The sequence below is a fragment of the Spodoptera frugiperda genome, chromosome 30, assembly GCF_023101765.2.
Source record: "Spodoptera frugiperda isolate SF20-4 chromosome 30, AGI-APGP_CSIRO_Sfru_2.0, whole genome shotgun sequence".
Lineage (NCBI taxonomy): Eukaryota > Metazoa > Arthropoda > Insecta > Lepidoptera > Noctuidae > Spodoptera > Spodoptera frugiperda.
In genome coordinates, this window is record NC_064241.1 from 10,632,827 (window position 1) to 10,653,306 (window position 20,480).

General features: G+C 33.1%; 1 protein-coding gene across 3 annotated transcripts in view; it reads left to right on the forward strand.

Moving 5' to 3' along the window:
* LOC118269558 (uncharacterized) overlaps nt 1-20,480 on the forward strand; it is a 470,493-nt gene that overhangs the window by 37,844 nt on the left and 412,169 nt on the right. The gene's annotated exons all lie outside the window — the stretch shown is intronic.

The following is a 20,480-nucleotide window of genomic DNA, read 5'->3' on the forward strand; positions in this document are numbered from 1 at the left end:
CCCCTTCCCGCTCCTCTCCCAGCCCTAGCTCACCATACCCGTCAAATTATAACATCCCATTGTAGTAATAAGGTCGTTTTTACATCCCCGCTTCCGCTAATGTTTCCGTTATGGTTAATAGTCGCTATAAAGAATCTTTTGAAGAAAATGTTGTTTCTTTGTGTTTCAGTATTTTTAGAATAGAAAAACTGAATATGTTCGTTTTAAATGTGCGTATGAATTATTAATGTAAACTTTGTACATTTTCAGTGGAAATGTTGAGTTTGACACATTTTATATGATGTAGAAATATATTTTTTGGAGTACGAGCTGTTTTTTTTCTTGTATAAATATATTTGGTTAATTGCACATTCACGTAGCACGATCACCTGGTACTGAAGCGTTTAGTGGTCATGTATTGGTGCTTTTAGCGTGGGAGTCGAAGTCTTGGTGCGTGCGGGTGCGAGTGCCGGCGTGGCGGAACAGGAGCGTGTCCATTCTGCACGCGCCCACCTGCTACGTCACCGTCCACAACAGACACCTGTGTGATTGTCTCCTGCGACGACAGAAGCAGCCTCCGTCCACTATTCATTAATTAACACAATAATAATATTTTCTTTTCAAAAAAATGTAAACATTGCATACCTAGATAAATCTTACAGCCTATTATAGTACAGATGATGTCAGGACTGTAGATTTTAATGACCATTATCTTGTTTGAGTCTTTAAAAAATATGGTTTGCGGTTTTCATAGTACAAATAATGATTTGTGACGTAATATTTGTGTTTAAGCTAATTTATTAGACACTAGCAAGCACACGAGTGATACAACACGCACATTAAGGTTACGTAGGTAGCGTAGGTATGTGGATACTATAACGGATTAGCTTTTGATGGAAACAACTTGTAAACTATGTTCAAAACAAGTTTTTGTTGTTTTCAAATCTAAAATATAGGTACACAGTCCAATTTAATCGTAGATACGTACCTATTTTATTTTATTAGTACAAGTTTCCGCATTTTAGTCATAGGCAACTTCATATCAGTAATTTTGTGTTAAACTATTCAATAGTTTATTAAGTTATTATTATATAAACAGAATTTTACGTACATAATGTTGTCGATGTAGTAATACCTACTTAAATATCGTTTTAGTAGTTTGTAGATAATTGTCTGTGCCTGATTAGTGATTATGTGATTGAGAATGTTCTAAAGGAGGCTGTAATATGGTATTGTTTAGGGTAATGTCACAAACATATTGTAAACACTAAATGTGATCTATGTATTAATTTTAATTAATAATGTTTTAAAAACACGTAACATTAGAAACGGGCTGGTTTTTAAGACCGCGTCTCATTACTATAACTTTACTGGGAAACGTTATAATATTGACTGGAATGACTTCAGTAACAAAATTACTGTCATAAATTGTGCTGCCTTTGTCTCAGTCACATGAAAGTTGCGAGTTTGTAAGTATTGTTAAAATAAATAGAGGAGAGTACTTATTTAATATTTAGTCAGAAAAAAATATACTACCTGTTGATTTTTTTAGGTTTACCAGAGAAGAATTCTTTGCAATACAGACGCTTAGCGAGCAAGGGACATGGGCTTATTGTAAGGCCGTAGACACGCCGCTCAATTGCCGTTTCACAGGCTCTTTACAAGGATATTACAGAACGTTGTAAAAGCGTGAATTCGGATAAACAAGGAAAGATGTTGAGAGAAACTACAGAGGGCTAACATAAACTATTTGGGACTCGAACATGTTTATTTATGAACTATTTATAGCTGCAGTTATTCTCAGACCCAAGAGAAAGTGTACCAGTACTTGTAACATCATCAGATTTATTTCTATTTTCCCCAGTACTTATTCTAAGAAGTTCTGGTTTCTTACACATTGAATAATAATATCGAGCCAAGAAATGTAGCTATCTACTGAGATGTAAAAGCGCAAACAAAATAAAGGTAACTGTCATTCATTATTTAGTCCTTTATTATATTATGTGGACATTACCTGATACGTATTGAATTGATATTTTTTATTTTGTTGAAGGGTTGCGTTGCCAAAGGAGGGGATGACATATAAACTCGTGGACTATTATGAATTTCTTTTGATGTGAATGATCACATGTGCATTGAAAAATAAGTTCGTCGTCGATACCCTTGGATAGAAAGTAAAATAATGTTTATCAACTAAAAGCCGGAAGCTAAGAACATAACTAAAGACTACAATTTTTTCAGGACTACGGTTTGCCAATAAAATTTTTTTTGATTGCTGAAAAATTTTTTTTCTTGTAAGCCCACATGTTTTTTGTTTGATCATGTTCTAATAAATATAAGTACCGTATAATAACTTTTGTGTTTCAAAATCTTAATTTGATTCAGAATCTTTTCATAAACACTAGTTATGAAAACGTTGAAATTAGCCAACTGGCCAACTCCACGTGTTACATGTCAGCCATTATTCTCCTCTCTTTCCCACGCTTTCTTAATTCCGCCCGTTTCTAATTATAATCTAGCCATTTTATAATAATTTAAGAGTGTTAGCTTTATTTGTTAGTATTAGTAGTGTAGCTGGCCACGGCCACGTAGTTCGGACGTGGATTCACGGCCTACGTGACGTAATGCCGGCACCACGTGCGCCACCGACACTTAGTACCACAGATTACTAAACAACATGGACGATGCCACAAATAATTGTTCTAAAACAATATAATGTGTCAGTGGGTCAATAAGTACTGTATGTTTAATTTGTTATTGATTTTTGTTAAGATACATAGATAATTATTTTATTATTACTATGCCATGTCTAATATATGCCACAAATACAAAGTACAAATTATTCTAATGTAAAGTTGAGTTTAACAAGAATTACAAAAATCGGGCGTTGTGCATTAAAATCTGAGCGTTAGTTAATATTTTATGAAATAAAATGTTTCCGTAACGATCAGGCGCCCTAATCGCGAGTAAGATACGGCGAGAGGTCACAGCTCAGTCCCTACACGCCCTTAGTTCAACGTTCTATTTTTAGTACGTACAGTCGGTATTCGGTATTCGTACAACCGAATGTAGTACTTACGGACGTACTGCGAGCTGCGCATGTCGTGCTATCAATGAAATTATTTCTGAACATTTTATAGTAGTACGCAGGGCTTCGGACCTGTTTTTTATCCGTTACGTAATGGCCGACTAGCTTGTTTTGTTTGTTACTGTACACATGTGTTTTGTAATATTTTAAAATATTTTTCTAACCTTAGATTGGAGTTGTACTAAACCGGATCTTGGGTTTCACTGTAGGTCTGATGGAGCCATGATATATCTATTAACTGTCACATTCCACAGTTTGTGTTTTAAGGTATTTAGTTCTAATAAGTCTTGTTTCACAGATGTTTACAGATTTGTCTTTTTTAAAAGGGTATCTTAAGGTCTATTAATTACTATGACGTATGTAAATGTGTATTGACTTGTGATGGGTAGTCAACAAGAGACGACACGAAATAACTGGATTGACTAGAATGTAGTGCTCACGTCATCACGTACAGAATGAAAGCTTGTTTACTACCTTTATGGAAATAGAAAACAATCATACTATATTTTCAACCAGCAGGTGATTCACGAGGAATCGGTCATCAAAATTTTTATAGCACTTCTTCCAATCAAACAATTGTGTTTTCACACGGAGTTCATAGCACCATGATGAAAATAAAATGTGTGTTTTATGAATAAAATATTTTGTTAAAGACAGTTTGTTTTAATTCATTGTGTCCCTGCTTCATTGAACTTTAGTCTAACGACTTAATTTGTTATTGTAAGGTACTCAGTTCATAATTACGTCGAGAGGAAGCCGACTATTGTACTGCATGGGCCACACTTACTACGTAAATTGTAGAAGGAGGCAAAACAAGTCCCGAGTTCTGTGGTACTGCTCGTGTAGAAGGTCCAAGAGGTGTTTCGCTTCGATTCTGACACTCGACGACAGAGTCGTTGGACAGGCGCCCAAACATACACATCCGCCAAAACTGCCTTTGGACATCATTTAATTTCAAACAAAGATACATATTGCCAAAGTGGTGGAATGAGTCACCTGTATCCAGCGAGCACGTGGAACTGATGTCACAGTATCGTTGTAATAGAGACGTGTGGGGATCATTGATGATCACACACAATGGCTCGTATAATTCCACATTAGCATATTGTTCAGGTATTAAATCTGGTGTTTTAATTTACTGCTCAACCATATAACATAATTAAATGTAAATGTTACATCTGATTTGTTCTTGTAATGTCTAGTAGTGTTTCGAAGTTTCTAGAAACGATCCAAATCATTTCTATTCAGTGTTAGTGTGTCAGTATCAAGAAATAATATAAGCGGGTGCTGAGAGGCCTAATGTAACTTCCGTATCTTATGGATCAGAAGAAATACCTCTAAATGCCAAATCTTTTACTTCATTATCCTTCATTAGCGAAGGAATAAGCCGAGTCATGAACGTTCTGTCAATAAATTGACGTTAGTGCTAATTGAATTTTATCATTAGGTAGATATTCGTGCCAAAGCTAGTTTAATGGGTAATAGAAGAATGGATATTTAAGGGATTTAACTATTTAGGGACTGAGATATGGAGCGAAATTTTTAGTTTGTCTCCTAAATCTTGAAGGTCACGCGATGACCTGTGCCGATGATAAAATACAAGATAAGCGTAGTCAAATTTAATTGTACGTGACGTATAAGTTAGAATGTTATGCGGCATGAGCACGTGTAGAATAGGTAGTTTATTACAAGTTGTTGATTAGGTTTACTACCAAACAGGGCATTTTATTTACTGTTTAGAGCAACTCTTCACTAACTCGAGTAATTTTAAGTGAATCAAATTTATTGTACGTAGCGTGATTCAAAATATAGAATAACAATAAAAGTTGTAAAGCCGAGCCCATTTCTAGTCAGTAATAATACTATCTCGCCGCATCGATCCGTACGTCTTTGTACAGATCCCTACCTGCCCGTTCTGGGAACTAAAAAAAGGAACGTCTAGACGTCCTGCCTTTTGATGCTTTTTCTATTTAAAACATGTTTTTATGGAATACTTTGATTTCTTTCAATGTTCTAGCGCCAGGTGCAGGTAAAGGAACCGGCTTCCAACACTTTTATTTGGAAGTTAAGGTATCTTTTCGTCAGTTACATGTGCCTACAGAATTCTAAAGCGGTACTTTTTGTGTTAGTCCTTAAACCAGTCCCTTGTCTTGTATTATAAAGATTCAACAGACAGAATAAATTTAGGTAAGAGAATTTTATCTCGTGTATTGTTGTGTAGAGAGGGGCTTACAAAATTTACAATAACAATTAGCATATCACAAACGGTTGATTTTAATTCCATGAGAGTTTTGAAAATATTAAAGATCTTAGAGATCATTCAACATGTTTGTAGATATGCAAAGTACAACATAATAATAAGAGAACGGTGTGCTTAGATAACGGAAGTTAAACATTTGTTTAGCTAACAGTTTGTTATTGAACGAAATATTGTACTTATATGTCGCAGTTTTCCTCCTCATTCCCCTAGCAGAGCATCAAGCGGCGCAAACAATCATCAACGATCCGTTTACCGTTTGAGTTTGATTAAGTACAGCGGGTACGAGCGATTACTTCGGAGAAGCGACTAGAACATTAGTGAAATTATTTGTTTTACAACCAACTCCTACAATATAGTATTTTCTAATGGATTTACGAAAAATGTTCTCAATTGTCACCGTAACTAAGTCCAAATATGCTTGCAATCATTTGAACTTAAAAATGTAATGGTCTAAAAAAGTCTTTCACACAATTGTCAGAGATAGCAAGCAACTGATGCATTTCGTTTTACGTACATTCATACAGATTGTATTCAAACATCGAGATAATCACTATTCACTGAGAAATTTTTAGAAAGCGTTCCGTAATGTACTAGATGAGTATTATTGTGATAAGGGCAGACAGTATTCAATTATATGTACAGTTGTGAAGCTTAATAGCGTAGCTTCTCTAAGTACTTGTCGAGTGGCTCAGAATGATTTCGTCATGACCTTATTGCCCGTCCAACTAGTAAATACCTGAAGAAGTACCACAGGCATTCTCCGTACCGTTACGGTGAACAAACTGGACAGCCGACCACTTGTTTAGTTCAATTGAAATGTTAACTTGATTACATTTTTTTCTGAACAGCAACACTGATGACTTGCTACCAAAGAAAAATTCGATTTTGATCTCTATGTATGGCGCGTTACCGCCTATCCGCCTTCACGGACATATTTTTAGCCCACTGATTCGAGTTTAATGTACTAAAGTTGTTTACTAAGGTTCGTACGTACCTACCTATCTAGAGTCATCGTACCGCCGAATCTTGGGTTTTCCGCGAACGTACGCGTGTTGTTTATTATAGTACTAAGTGTAGCAATGACCCTAATGATTTTCTTTACGATAGTAGATTAAATTTTTTCTGCCATATGATTTCAGCCCTTTCAATTCTAATGAGCTTGTATTGTATCTATTCATTTCAAGACAGATAAAAATGTATTGCTAGAACACTACCTAAATAATCATAGAAGTAATTTTGTTTCGGTTGCTGCGGAAGAATAAAATAAGCTCCAATAACTTTTCATTTTCGTAGAGATATTAATGTTTTCATGTATTTATTATGGTGAAGTTAAAAGGATGGCGAAAGCGTGGGCGGCCGTCACCCGCCAGCGACATTAAGTGGTAGGTACTCAAGTAATGTGAATAAATGATTGCGAATTACTGCACTAATTAATGTACGTCCGTCATGAAAGTTGGTAATAAAATATTATATAGCCGATTTATTTACGCATTTCTCTCCGTGGCGTTTGTTTGCAATGCCGTTCTTTCTCCTAGGTCTTGGGGAGGCAGATGCTCGTATTGATATACGGATGTAGATACACCTACTGTTATTCGGGTGGCGTTCGTTGCTAGGCATGCCTCCGCCCTAATATTTTTGTTCACATTAGGGAGCGTGGGGGCACCATGCCAACCGTCTGCATTTAATAATGCCGTACTTCATAAATAAGTACAAATAGTAGCGAGCTTTGAAAGGATCTTGCTTTTAATTTGAAACAATTATTTAAAATGTTGAAATTGTAAGGGAAACTCTTACGCAAACGTACCTTCTAGTATTTTCGCAAGGAGTCTTACGAATTTCACAACTGTTTTATTTTGTTTGTTTCTCATTGAGCTACACGTGCCCTTTTCCTTGGTGACATGTTTTATAACAAGATTGCTAAATAGACCGGTTTACCTAACTGTAGGAACTTGGTGGATTTCCAATGTTATGAATTTGAATTATATAGTTGGTCGCTAGTGATTCAGTCTTACCGACCAATGCGTAGGTACCTACTTTGAAATTAAACCGGATGTGAGTAGTATAATATAGTTTATTTTTTGTGACGTGTTTTTTGACTATATATGCCTTAATTGTAGGTTGCTGTGGTAGCTAGTTAATATGCAGAAGACTAATTGCATTGACGTCAATGAAATAGCGTTAGGATTACGTGCTAACGAACTTTTACACATGAAAGGTACAAAAAATAAACAAATACCTACAATATTTGTTCTTTATCAGGAAGCAGTACTGAAGAGATGGCTTCTAATAATCAATATCCGGCCTATTCTATTGTATTGTATCCCACAAAGTTCGCTTTCTTTGCCTTTATTTAATGGCTCCTCCGCACAATGACTGATCTCGCTCCAATGTTAATTGATGTTGCGATTTATTTTCTTTCTAGTATTTAATGGGACAACCGCACTAGTGATGTGTGTTCAATGTGGAGTCATTCATCAATAATATTGTATGTCATAAGGAAGTTCACTTTATTTAGTTATCTATCGAGACATTATTATGTATTCAGAATCTCAATGAAATAGTAACTATTTCTGTCAGAATCGTTAACTGTCGGGAGATTTGCGTTTGATCACAATTTTATCATCCAATAATAAGAGATTTGAATGAAGCTAATGATCTGTAATATTCTGTATAGAATTGGTCGGTTTCCTGGCGGCGATGTAACGGGATTACAGAATCATGCCTCCTATTATTCTGACATTGTACAGACAGAAGAAAACAATAAATTATTTATCATGGAAACAGTGAAGACGTGTGTATCGTTCCGTGAGAATGGTCGTGTGCCATTAAAGCCAGGTAGCCGCCCCGTTACTTATTGTTCTGCCTGGGTATCATCTAATACTGCTTGCCTACATTGTGTTTCATAATTGCATACCTGACTTAGGTACTCTGTAGTTAGTTTTTTGAAAGCTAAATTGGTCATACAATATCGTCTTGCTCGAGAGCACCAATTTATTTGGGTACGTGAAAGGAGAAAATGTCATTGTGATTTATTTCTTAGTTTACATATAACTGGTAGTAATTGCACATCAAAGCACTTCATTAATTTAAATACGTGAGTTCATATAAACTCAAATTAATATTCCGTCATGTAATAGATTTCGTTTACACCAAAAAAGATAAACGATTTTCTCCAAGCTCAGTCAAAAGCAGGTCAGCTATAGATGCGGTTCACCAAATTCCATTATAGAAACTTAAGAGCTGCATCTGTGACGGTCGTTAAGTGAAGCATTAAGGTATGATGGTAATCTCTCTAACGGTAAACTGCATTTTTTCCACTTGTTTCTCGTTAACTACAATCCGCATGTCGGTCACGTAATCTAAGTAATTATAAATACACTGTCATGCAGGCATCTTACAACCAATATGAATAGGAAATCTTGATATTAAATACAGATACCCATATAGGACATAGTTGGAATATTAAGGAATTTGACCCACTAGCGCCCTCGTACGCTGCGGTGGAAATGTACCCGAAACAGTAAGAAAGAATATCAACTGTTTCTCTCAGTGTTTCTTAAGGTTCCACTGTAGATGGCGTTGGACGTACATAAATAAACCCTTGCCGCGTTAATACGCTCGACTTCTTGAGACATTTTGAAGATGAAGATGTATGAAGTATTTTGTTGTTTTGTTAATAAATTATGTTACGCATAGTAGCATAGTATCAAAATTCTAATTATATTCTGTTTTACTATAAATTGAAATTGTGTAAATACGATAATAGTGTAGGAAAAATAAAGATGAGAAAACATGAAAATACAAAAAAAATATACGTGAGTAAAGATGAAGCTGCTTGTCAACAGATGGCAGTGTCGGTCCTTAACCAACTTGAATTCGTTTTAAAGTTATTCAAAACTAGCTTTTGCCCGCGACTTCGTTCGCGTGGAATAGTGACTTCCGGCAAATTTTTGGTTTTAACCACATAGTTCCCGATCTCGCGGGATCTCTTCAAAAATGAGATGTGGAAGATATTCCAGGGAACTCTTCAAAAATCAACATAATGAGCTCTGCGTTTGAATTTAATAGATGTATACTCACTTAGGGCATTGAAAAAATAGTTTAAAAACGGACTTAAACTAACTTAAAACTAAAGAAAGCTATGAATTACGAATTTATAACAATTAAAAAAGAAACTATATTACAACCTATCCTCTATGCTATAATAACCAAGCTTAAACTAAATAATTTAAAAGAAACGACTTAAATCTAATCTAATTAATTTATAAATTAGACTTACAATTTTATTAAAAAAACTAACTACAGTAACTACTAATAATCGATATCAAACTAAACCTACGTTAAATAGTTTAACCAAAAAACCAGGAAAACCCAACAAATAAACTTATTAATTGACAAATACAACGAAACCAATTTAGAATATACGAAACAGCAGGACCACTACAGACAAATAATCATACGACTGATAATACAGTTTTTCTACGATAGTACCGAAGCGCTCGGCCGATACCCAACCAAATGAATGTAACGAAACCATAGCGCGATCTATTTCGATCCGAAATCGAAAGACAACTTGGATTATTTATTTATACTCCGTTCGGGCATTTTCTTTGTACTAAAAGTTTAATTATATTGATATAATTTTTTTCATACCTTTTTACTATTTATTTACTTTTTTCGATGAATTAAAACAATAACATGAACCGAAGTCGTGTAACGATCGACATAGAATTATCTATACTCCGTTAGAGCATTTTCTTTGTACTAAATGTTTTATTATATTGATATATTTTTTTCATACCTTTTTACTATTTATTTACTTTTTTCGATGAATTAAAACAATAACATGAACCGAAGTCGTGTAACGATCGACATAGAATTATTTATAAATAATTTATTTCTTATTTTTATTTTTTGATTTTTGAAATAAAAATATATCTATGTCCTTTCTAAGGTTTTAAACTATATCTGTATCAAATTTCAACCAAATCCGTCAAATAGTTGCGGAGATTAATGGTATAAGCATAGAATTTGACATAACTTTTTTATTTATGAACCGATTGACATGAAACAAAAACTAAATGTAAATTTAAGCATCCCACAATATATTCGTGAAAACCGCATCCAACTCGGATCAGCCGTTTCTGAGATTAGCGCGCACAGACGAACAGACAAACAGACAAACAGACAAACAGACAAACAGACAAAAAAAAAGTTAATTACATTTTTGGGTTCGACATCGACATAACAATAACCCCTGCTATTTTTTTTATTTTTATTTTCAATGTACAGACAGCACTTTTCTACGATTTTATTATATGTATAGATGAGCCACCTAGTTTTATAGAAAAATAGTTTTTATTTATTGTAGTTTTTTAACCAAGTACTTATTTTATATTTAGGGTTACTTTCGTGCCAAAGGGAGCCAATCAATCAATGTTTAGTGTAGACTTGACACGTGATGTTGAAATTGTTCCAAATACAATGCATTCCTAATTAGGTCGTCCCATATTTCCGTGCCCCTCCGTCATATTATTGTTCATGCCGAACTGACATTAAAGGGGACATCAAGGGATACATATTGCCATATTACGACTAGTTCGCTTGGTTAATTAATGTATGTATTTACGATGTCAGTGAATGATTATATCTGTAGTAAGATGTGGATAATACGAATGTACTTATTGTGAACAAAGAGCTATTTATTTACATTTAGGATAAAACTTGAACTCGAACTTACAAGGATACTCAATTTGTGAAAATATTTTTATAGTTTTATTGATTGTTGAAGAGGACAGAATGAAATAAATTCATTGTCAAAATAAACTAAAACGTGCTTTTAATAATATTTCTTTGCCATCAGTCGAAATTGACTATCTGAAGAACTTAGGTTCTTTCGATATGTTTACTTGTAAGTAGACATGCTTTCATCAACCACCTTCCAATTCCATCATTAAACCTGCTCGGTAATCCAATCTTCATTGCTAAGTTTCATGATAATAAAACAATATGAAGTGTGTGTTATTCAGATTTAAATTAAATTATATCGACTACGCGCTTGAGAACTAGTTACTCATATGGCGCTAGACTTGTCAAGTCAATGGCAAATTAGTAGGAATTACTTCTTTATGGCACATAAACTCTCCATCTACTCACCATTGCAGGGCCGTTCTACGTCACGTCACGTCGAGGTAACCCTATGATCATTTACGAGGGCAAGAACTTCATTAAGGAGAGGGCCAGAGGGTCGCAGATACGATGGGTGTGCGGGAAGAAGAGGAGGCTGCAGTGCATAGCTACCGTCACTACCTTCGAAGGAGAAGTCGTCAAGACCTATGGATTCCACAACCATAGCTAGCAGAAAGATATTTTTTCCTGCATCCTTAGCCAAGTTGATTGTCTATCAGGTTTACCATATAAACTTAAGTGCCCCTGTAGGTGCCGATTCAGGCCATGGTCATGATGGACTATTGTTTCAGCACCATTTTAGTTTTAAATTAATAATAATTTGTAGATTATCAACTTGGCTACAGCTGCTGGTATTTGTTAGATATTATGTCCATATTAGAATTAGTTTTATTGAATGCCAAGCAGTATATAAGAAATGAAAAATAATAATAAATGTCGGTGCTAAAAGATTTACACTCGAATACTGAAACGCTATTTTAAGTTGTACTTAAATATCGTGTTATCTCTGTCATTTTATAAAGAATTTGTATAGACATAATTATTCTTGGTAGAAGTCTTGAGTGGCGTTTGAGTATTTGAACAATAACTATATATATTTTAGATGTTAATTGTTATAATAAAATGAAATGCTCAGTCACTTATAACGTATAATATTAAATATTGAGTCTATAGGTGTGTATATTTTAAACCATGTTAAATAAAATATTGATACATAAGAATTATTTAGAGTTATTGTAGGTGCTAGTTTTCGAGATTAATTCATTTCAGGCATGATACAGACTAGACCTGCTATACATTTTAATAGGGACAATAAGCAAGCACTCGTGGCGCTTTTGTAAATAGTAAATACTGATATTATGTGAAAATTGACAATGGAGTCGCGTTTTAGTTAATTAAAACGTTAGGTGTATATTAAAAACTATTTGGAAGCAAATAATTATATTCGAGGTCCAATCTTTTTAATGTAGGTTAGCGTCTTCGAGCTAAAAAATAAAGCTGTTTTGTTTTTTGACAATATATTAATGCAAAGACTCTTCTAGACGCCAATATTAAAAATATACCGTCGAACTTGTCATGTAAGGTCGTCGGCCTAGTTTGACCCTAGCAAAACATCGATTTTTTAAAAATATAATATTAGACAATGATTTATATGGACCTAACTTCATAGATTTTGTCATTTTTGATATTATTTCCTTATTTATTGGTATTAAAAGTCAGTTAAATTAGACATGTCGGCCAATTAGGCATGTTTCCGTTAGTTGGGTAATAAAAACGTGTTGGTTGGTATTTATCTTAGGAGGAAAGACTGACAAAAGGGAGAACGTTAGTTTTATTACTTACTTATTTTATTAACACTAATTAATATTGACGTCATACGTTACCTTACCTATAGTTAAAAAATATGACGCAATTTTACATGAAGATGTGATATTAATAGGTCGAATTTGAAAGTATTTTCTCTTCTATTCTTCTCTTTAGTCTTAATTGTTCAAATTTTTGTGCTATTCCTTATCAAGCAAGTACCTTTTTTAAAGGCGCCTAGTTTTTTGAGTGTAAAAGAATAGGGAGTGTGGTATTTATACTTCACTAACACCACCCCGATGTCCACACTCAACATCTGTAAGGGGCACCGAGTCCTCTTAGTAGATCTCCTCCGGAGCCCCCTCAGTGCAACGCCTGCTACAGTTACGGTACTTCCTTAGGATAGACAATCAAGCAAGTACCTAATAATTATGTAACAGTAAAACTAGTGACATTTCAGTCTGATATACTCTTTAACTCTTAACTCAGTATTTCTTTCTCCATACTCAAATCTACATATACCGTACCTAGATAATGAAACATTATACGTAATTACTAAAACAAATTAGAATTAAACTTTATTACTTATGGTTTAGTTTATAAGTAAAAGTTAAATTAGTGAAATATTTAGAACAATGTGGTTGACTAGTGTATAGGAATTTAGAAATGTCGTTATATTCTTGAGATGAAAAATTTTAAAGATTTTAAAAGAATTCGATTTTATAGAAAACTTATGTCGGTAGATTTTTTTATTTAAGTAAGAGATATTATGCCGAATTAGATTACCTACACTGGGAACTAATTTACTGTTATACATATTTTTTGTTTAATGATTGAATTTTAGATATACATAGTAAGTTAATTGTTTTACATTGTTCTCGGACAAAAATATAGAAAAACATTTTATCTACTTACCAACATAGAAAATATATTATATTAGGTACATTCCGTCCAAATTGCTGTTTGGCCATTTTGAAAAATGTGTTTATATCAATGAAAGCATAATTATTAGTGTTGTGAAACTACTTATTTTGTTATAATTAAATTTAAATTTCTAAAATATGTAAAAATCGTGCCAATAATAATATTGATATGTTTCTTGTTGTTTTATTTTTATTTTCTTAAAGTTTTATGTTTATGTTGCTTTTTTTTTTAGTAAAAATGTTTAGGAGATTTTATTTCTTTTTTACAGATGAATTGGAGGTTTCATTTCGAGGCAGATTATTTTCATTCTACGATCTAGAGATTGCGTTACATCATTGTTCGAATGACTAACAATGAATCCTTGGACTCAAGACTTCGCGGGGTTACAATATTTTGTCTCCTGTGAATAGAAAGAGAGAGAGAAGTTCTTTAATTATAAATTATAATAAAGGAATTTGGTCCCTGCGGCTTTTGTCCAAGATACTACTTATAGTAGCAGCTTCTTTGCCATTTTACTTGCATTATTATTTAATAATTAACTATTGATTAATAGTTATCATGCTATATGAAACGTAAGTACGCTACGTATTTAGACAGTCCACCGAATTTAAGTTGTTGGATGTTCAAATGAAAATGTGTATCGGTAAGATCGGGTTTCTTTGACCCTAAGGGGTAACTTTGGCCCAATCTCTATAAGTAATAGGAATGCAAAACAAAAGCGTAAGTATATTAAAATTTTGGGTCAAAGAAACCCAATCTTACGATTGGTTTTTAAAAAACACAAATAAGAATCGTTTTTTTTTTTAATTTTAATTGTTATAAAATTAATATTACTAGTTATTCAGCTATTGCTAATATTATTACGTTGCAAAATGCTATTTTTGTGGCATTTGATGAAATGAGACAATAATTATTTTAAGATTAGGGGTGTTGCCATATTGTAATATTTACTTAAATGTAAGGAACCAAAGAATATTGCTCGACAATAATACTAACATATATATATATTATCATGAATTATAATGATTTGTAATCTATATCATGATCGAGATTATGTAATTGAAATAAATGGACAATATTTGAAGTAAGAGAACAGATTAAATATATAAGTAGATTAATAATGTACTTAAGTAGGTAGTTAATACAATTATGTACCTCAATTTATTTACACGAGTGACATATACATACAGTATATAGTACTTTATATTAAGGTATTGACCATGTCATAAGATGTTTAGCCATATATTTTCGTGTGCACTAAAATTGTAGTGATAGGAAGTGCATTTTTGAAATATTAAATTAATAATTTTGCTTTTTTTCTAGTTTTCTGGTATTATTTTAGATAAAGAAATTTTGTTGCTTGTTTATGCCGTATTACATCTGCTATAGTCCGTGTTTCAACAAGTATTTTTAAGCTTATAAAAATATTTGTAACGTGGTACGTTGTTGAAAATACGGTTCCTTAATGGCTAATTAATAGTAATTAATTAATTTTGCTAAAAAAGCACAATCAATAAATATTATTACAGGCAATTGATTTTGAATTCAATAACTGCGGTACTACGGCAATCTTAATGACATAGCTTAATTTACCAGTTATTTAAATAAGAATCCAGAGTTCCTAGGCAGTTAGCAGTATTGCTTTTAGTACAGAAATAGTTACTTTATGTGGTTGTGAATTATTAATAAGATTTAATAACGTATATTAAGTTTATTAGTTAGTAATCAATACAACGAATGATATAGGTAAGCGAGACACATTTGCTTGCACAGTTTTGTGTTTAGGTAATATTTCATAACGATTCTTGTCAGTGACAGTATTTTATTCAACAATTAAATAATACAATTTATTAATGAACTTCACAATCATGGTCTTAATACTATATCAGAAATTGTTTAATTTTAGTGTTAATATTGAGTGTATCGTTAGTCCCCAAACTAGGATAATCCTGTATCTTGGGGACTTGAGTTGAAATACCTTAAATAAAATACTTTTTATTTAAGTTATTTACTTAGGCGGACGTTCTCAGGTATCTTAGATACAAGTACCTACTTTATTATTACTTATTAGTTTCGTAAATTTTTTACTTTTTTATTTTTATACGTAATTAAATGACATAAAATAATTATAATTGTGTTTCCTATTAGATACTTTTTATATGTTTTATTGTTAAACTATATATATATTTATTGTTTTTACCTTTGTGGTATGTTTAAATTTAAAAAGTATTTGATTATTAAAATAAATGTTTGACCTTGTACCTGTTGTGTTTTTTTCTCAGTTTATGATAATTATGTGTAAAGGGGTACTTATATAGGTATTGTAATTGCTTTTGGTATTTTTCACAGTACTTAAGGAAAACTTTATAATTTTTAGGTGATTAAAGTTTTCGAAGTCAATAAACTTAAGTGTGTAGAAAACGATTTGAACATATTTTTACAAAGTTACTACTTAATACTGTAAACCAGCGACTGGATGATAATGTAATCAATATCTATAGAACGTTATAAAATACACTTAAATTGTGGTATTTTAGAATTAGTTTCTAAATGTGATCCCATTACAGACGTCCAGTTCATACCCACGGAGAAGGGGAAATATATCCTCGTGCTTCGCGGCTACACGTACTCGCAAGTAGGGGGCCGGTTCTTCTACTGCTCCTCGAAGCACATGGGCTGCCGGGCGCGCGTGCGGCTCATGTCGGGGAAACTCGTCGCCTCCGCGGACGAGCACAACCACGCGCCGCCATCGCACGCGCGCTGCGGCAACGGCGCATTTGTCCAACTCCGTCCCAGAGGCCTGTCCAACTTCACAGGACTGGCCTCAGCTATCCTCCCCTCCCCCATCACATCCCCTACTGTAGCAGCTTTAGCCCTCCACGCCCTAAACTTCCCTCGAATACTTCCTAAAACAGACCTCTGGTTACGACCTCCTAACCCTGAAGAGAAAAAGGATCCTAAATAGGTTAAGAGAAATATATGAGCAATAAATGATATGACATTAGAGTTGACGTCAACTGCTGCGTGCCGCGGCCTGGTTGTTATACTTGTTATGCGCATGTGTTTGTTAAAGAACTTTACGTAGGTAGGAACTAAGGCCTTAGTTGGAGTAGAAAATGTTTTTAAACAGATATATTTATCTACGAATACAGTGTCAATTATATTAGTATACTTGTGTATGTCTGTTTGAACAGTGCAGCTAAATTTATATTTGGTTTAATTGTTTATAATGCTCAAGTAGAGTTTTAGGATGATGACGGGCGGGGCAGGCACCTGCGCCAGAATGTTGTCAAAATGATATATTTCCTCTCGAACTAAGGCTTTAGACTAAGATGTGATTTTTTATTTAGTCGCGACACGCACCAGTTGGCTGAAGCGTTTACTTAATTATAGAGTAGATCGTTATGGAAATCAAATGTTTCTTGAATTTGTTGATCTCTAAAATTTATGTATATTTGAAAATTTTAATGTTATAAGCTTCGCTTTCAGTGATAATTCAACGCGATACGTAATTCGGTGATATTTTCTAAGTAATAATTATGAGCCTTATTATTATATCTACGTTAATTCTACTTATAAATGTCTACATGTTAATACTTAATAGGTACTTCGTTTGTATATAGATACAATCCTATTTTTTAAATATAGACTGCTCCTTTATGAATTATATTGTGCTTAAATAATATTGCTTTTTTATTATTTATCCTGTGAGCAAAAGAGAAAAATATATCTGACTAAACTTTGATATGAAAATCATGTAAGAACCAAGGTTCTATCTCTTATTAAGAGGTAACTGAATTGATGCTTCTGGGGAAAGTTTTCAGCTCGACATAGAATACAGTAAAAAATTAAATGATGAACGTACACTTTAAAATGTCATAGGTAATCATTGATTGTCGCATTACATAGTGAGCATTTTCTTTTATGGTTTTACGTAAAATAACTAAAATAATGTCGAATCTTGAAATGAAGGAGAGAAGAAGTGGAGGATTGTTAAATTGGCTGATTCCTCAACTTTCATTTCAAGCCAACAAACAGCTACAATTACTAATCAAACTATAAATGACATAATATCGGTTTATGCTATAGGTATACGATTCTCAACAAATCGGCTGGGTGGCAAGAGTTTATACATCGATGGCTACAGCTATAGGAAAGAGTATACCTCGGGGAAAAGATTCTCCTGGAGGTGTTCCAAGCGAGGATGTCCAGCCACTGCTGTCACCATCGACGATGTTCTGTTAGGCACCAGACATGAACACAACCATACACCATCAAACATCTGAAAAGGACAATTACGTTTACAATTACTTTCGAATTAAGAGACTGGACCTCTGAGTTTGTTTCGGTGTTTCTTCTCAGAGTAATCAGATAGGAAATGCAGGTTTCAACTAGCTAATTATAAAATGTTGATGTGTTATAGAACTCTTTGAAGCCTATCGATTGAAATTAATACTATTTCATTTTAATTAAATATTATGTCCTTACCATTATCATTTTTATCATTATCGTTTTTGTTGACTACTGTTTTTATTTTTTTTCTATTCTTTTTCACTCATTGTGTTCTTTTTCTTCATTCATTCTTCTTCTTTATTTTATTCTAAGTTTCGTTTAGTTATTGTAGGATTATTTGTTAAGTCACAAAGTCCTTTTCTTTCTCCCTTTTCCCTCTTATTAATCAATCTACATCATTAGATGTGTTATTGTCAATTTTACCATCAGTTGTGTACGCACAACGATACGCAAAATATATTTTTATACCAGATATTATAGAAATCAAGAGTATTTTTAAAATAAAACATATTGTTTGATTACATATTTGTCGTTTTAAAAGTAACTTTAAGTAAAAAATATATATTTGTTAAGAACATTGTCCGTTTTATTTTCTTTTGTATCCTTTTTTTAACTTTATAAATTCACCTTGTGGTGACACACACCATAGAAGTGGTGGTGAGGTACTTTGAACATCTAATTTTTGTGACGTGTTCATATTTTAGAAACAATTGAATACTACATGACTGGTCGTGGACAGATCGGTGCCCTATATAACGGGCAAAGGTTCTATAAGAATTACATGGGAACTGACGGAGTGGTGTCTTGGATCTGCCATAACAAACACATCTGCAACCGTAGGATCAAAACACTGGGACGCCAAGTTGTTGCTACTTCAAACAAAACGCACTCTATGAGATGCATTGAGCTGGAACTTGAAGATGGCACCGTCCTCTAAGATGAAATATAATTATTTTATATTATTATATCATCATCGTTCAAAAGTTGTTAATGTTGGGAAGTTGTACTATATTTCAAAATGTGATTGTTATGTACTAGATCCATATTTAAATAAATATCTAATATATTTATAGTATACGATTCTTTATTATATTTATTCAAAGTGAATTTTATGTAGATAAGTATGTACATATGTGCAAATTATAGATAGATAAATTATTTTAATATAATGTGATTGGATTTCTTATTTTATATCTACATGTAAGCCATTAAAATTGTTCAGTGGTTGAGGTAGATGTATTTATTGTAACAAATAAAAATTTTAGGCCTGGTTTCCTTCTTCATGACGTCTCGTCATCAGTTGGGGGCTGAGTTTGAAGGTAGGAAGTTTCAGAACTATCTTGAGGAGGACGGTGTGGTCTCCTGGATCTGCTACTCCAAGAATTGTAACCGGAGGATCAGGACGCAGGGCCCTTATGTTATCGAGGTCTCCGACAACGAACATTCTAGTGAATGCCTTGGTTCACCTGTAGAAACATTATATGATGTATGAGAGTTTTACTATGCGTTGCCAAATAACAATTAGTATTAATTTGAACTCATTAAATATAATAGCCATGATCGCGTTGTATTTCAGCCAAAAACTTTAATTTACTTCGAATATTTTTAACCTTTTGACAGTCAAATTCGCGTATACGAAGAAAATTATAAGTGCCCTGCATGCCACAGAGCATGAGTTTTTTTAATATAAATTATTATAATTAATATGCTATATACTTTATATGTTGTTTATATCTTAAGAAGACAAAAACTTTATTACTGTAATAACTATTTAACGATGAAGGCTTAGTTTGGCGCTGTGGCGATATCTTTGCTTTTTTTGTGGCGGTCAAAGGTTAAACCTATTATAGATAATTATGTAGCTATTAAATTTTTTATCGTGTGAACGAGAAAATACATTTTTTTGAAAGAAGGAGAATGATCAGTTGTATATGCGTGTGCGCTGGTAACTTTTATATTTTACAAACAAATTAATTTGTGTTAACATTGTTTCTTTTTTATTAATTAGTATTCTATTCAAGTAATTTGTTAATTATTTAAAGTATGACTTATCACATATATGTACTAGTCTCATTAGTCAGTATTATAAAAGTTTAATGTACTGTGATTTATTTGTGTGATTGAATAAATTATTGCCTTCATACAAAAATCGATATTGTGTTTTGTTTACATTACCTTATTGGTATTTTTAGAAATACATCTTACGTAAGCTTACATTAATATTTAGAAAGATTATCGAACAATAACGTCTTATTCAATCCATGTAATAAAGCTCTAAAATTTAAATGTTTCAGTGAAATTTTTAAAGACATCGAAATCGATTATGCTTATCTACCAAGGATTGAGATACTCCCGCAATTACCGCAGTATGACGGGGAAGGTATCGTACCGATGTAACAAGGTGGGATGTCATGCCCGCATCACCACACTGAACGATGAAATCAT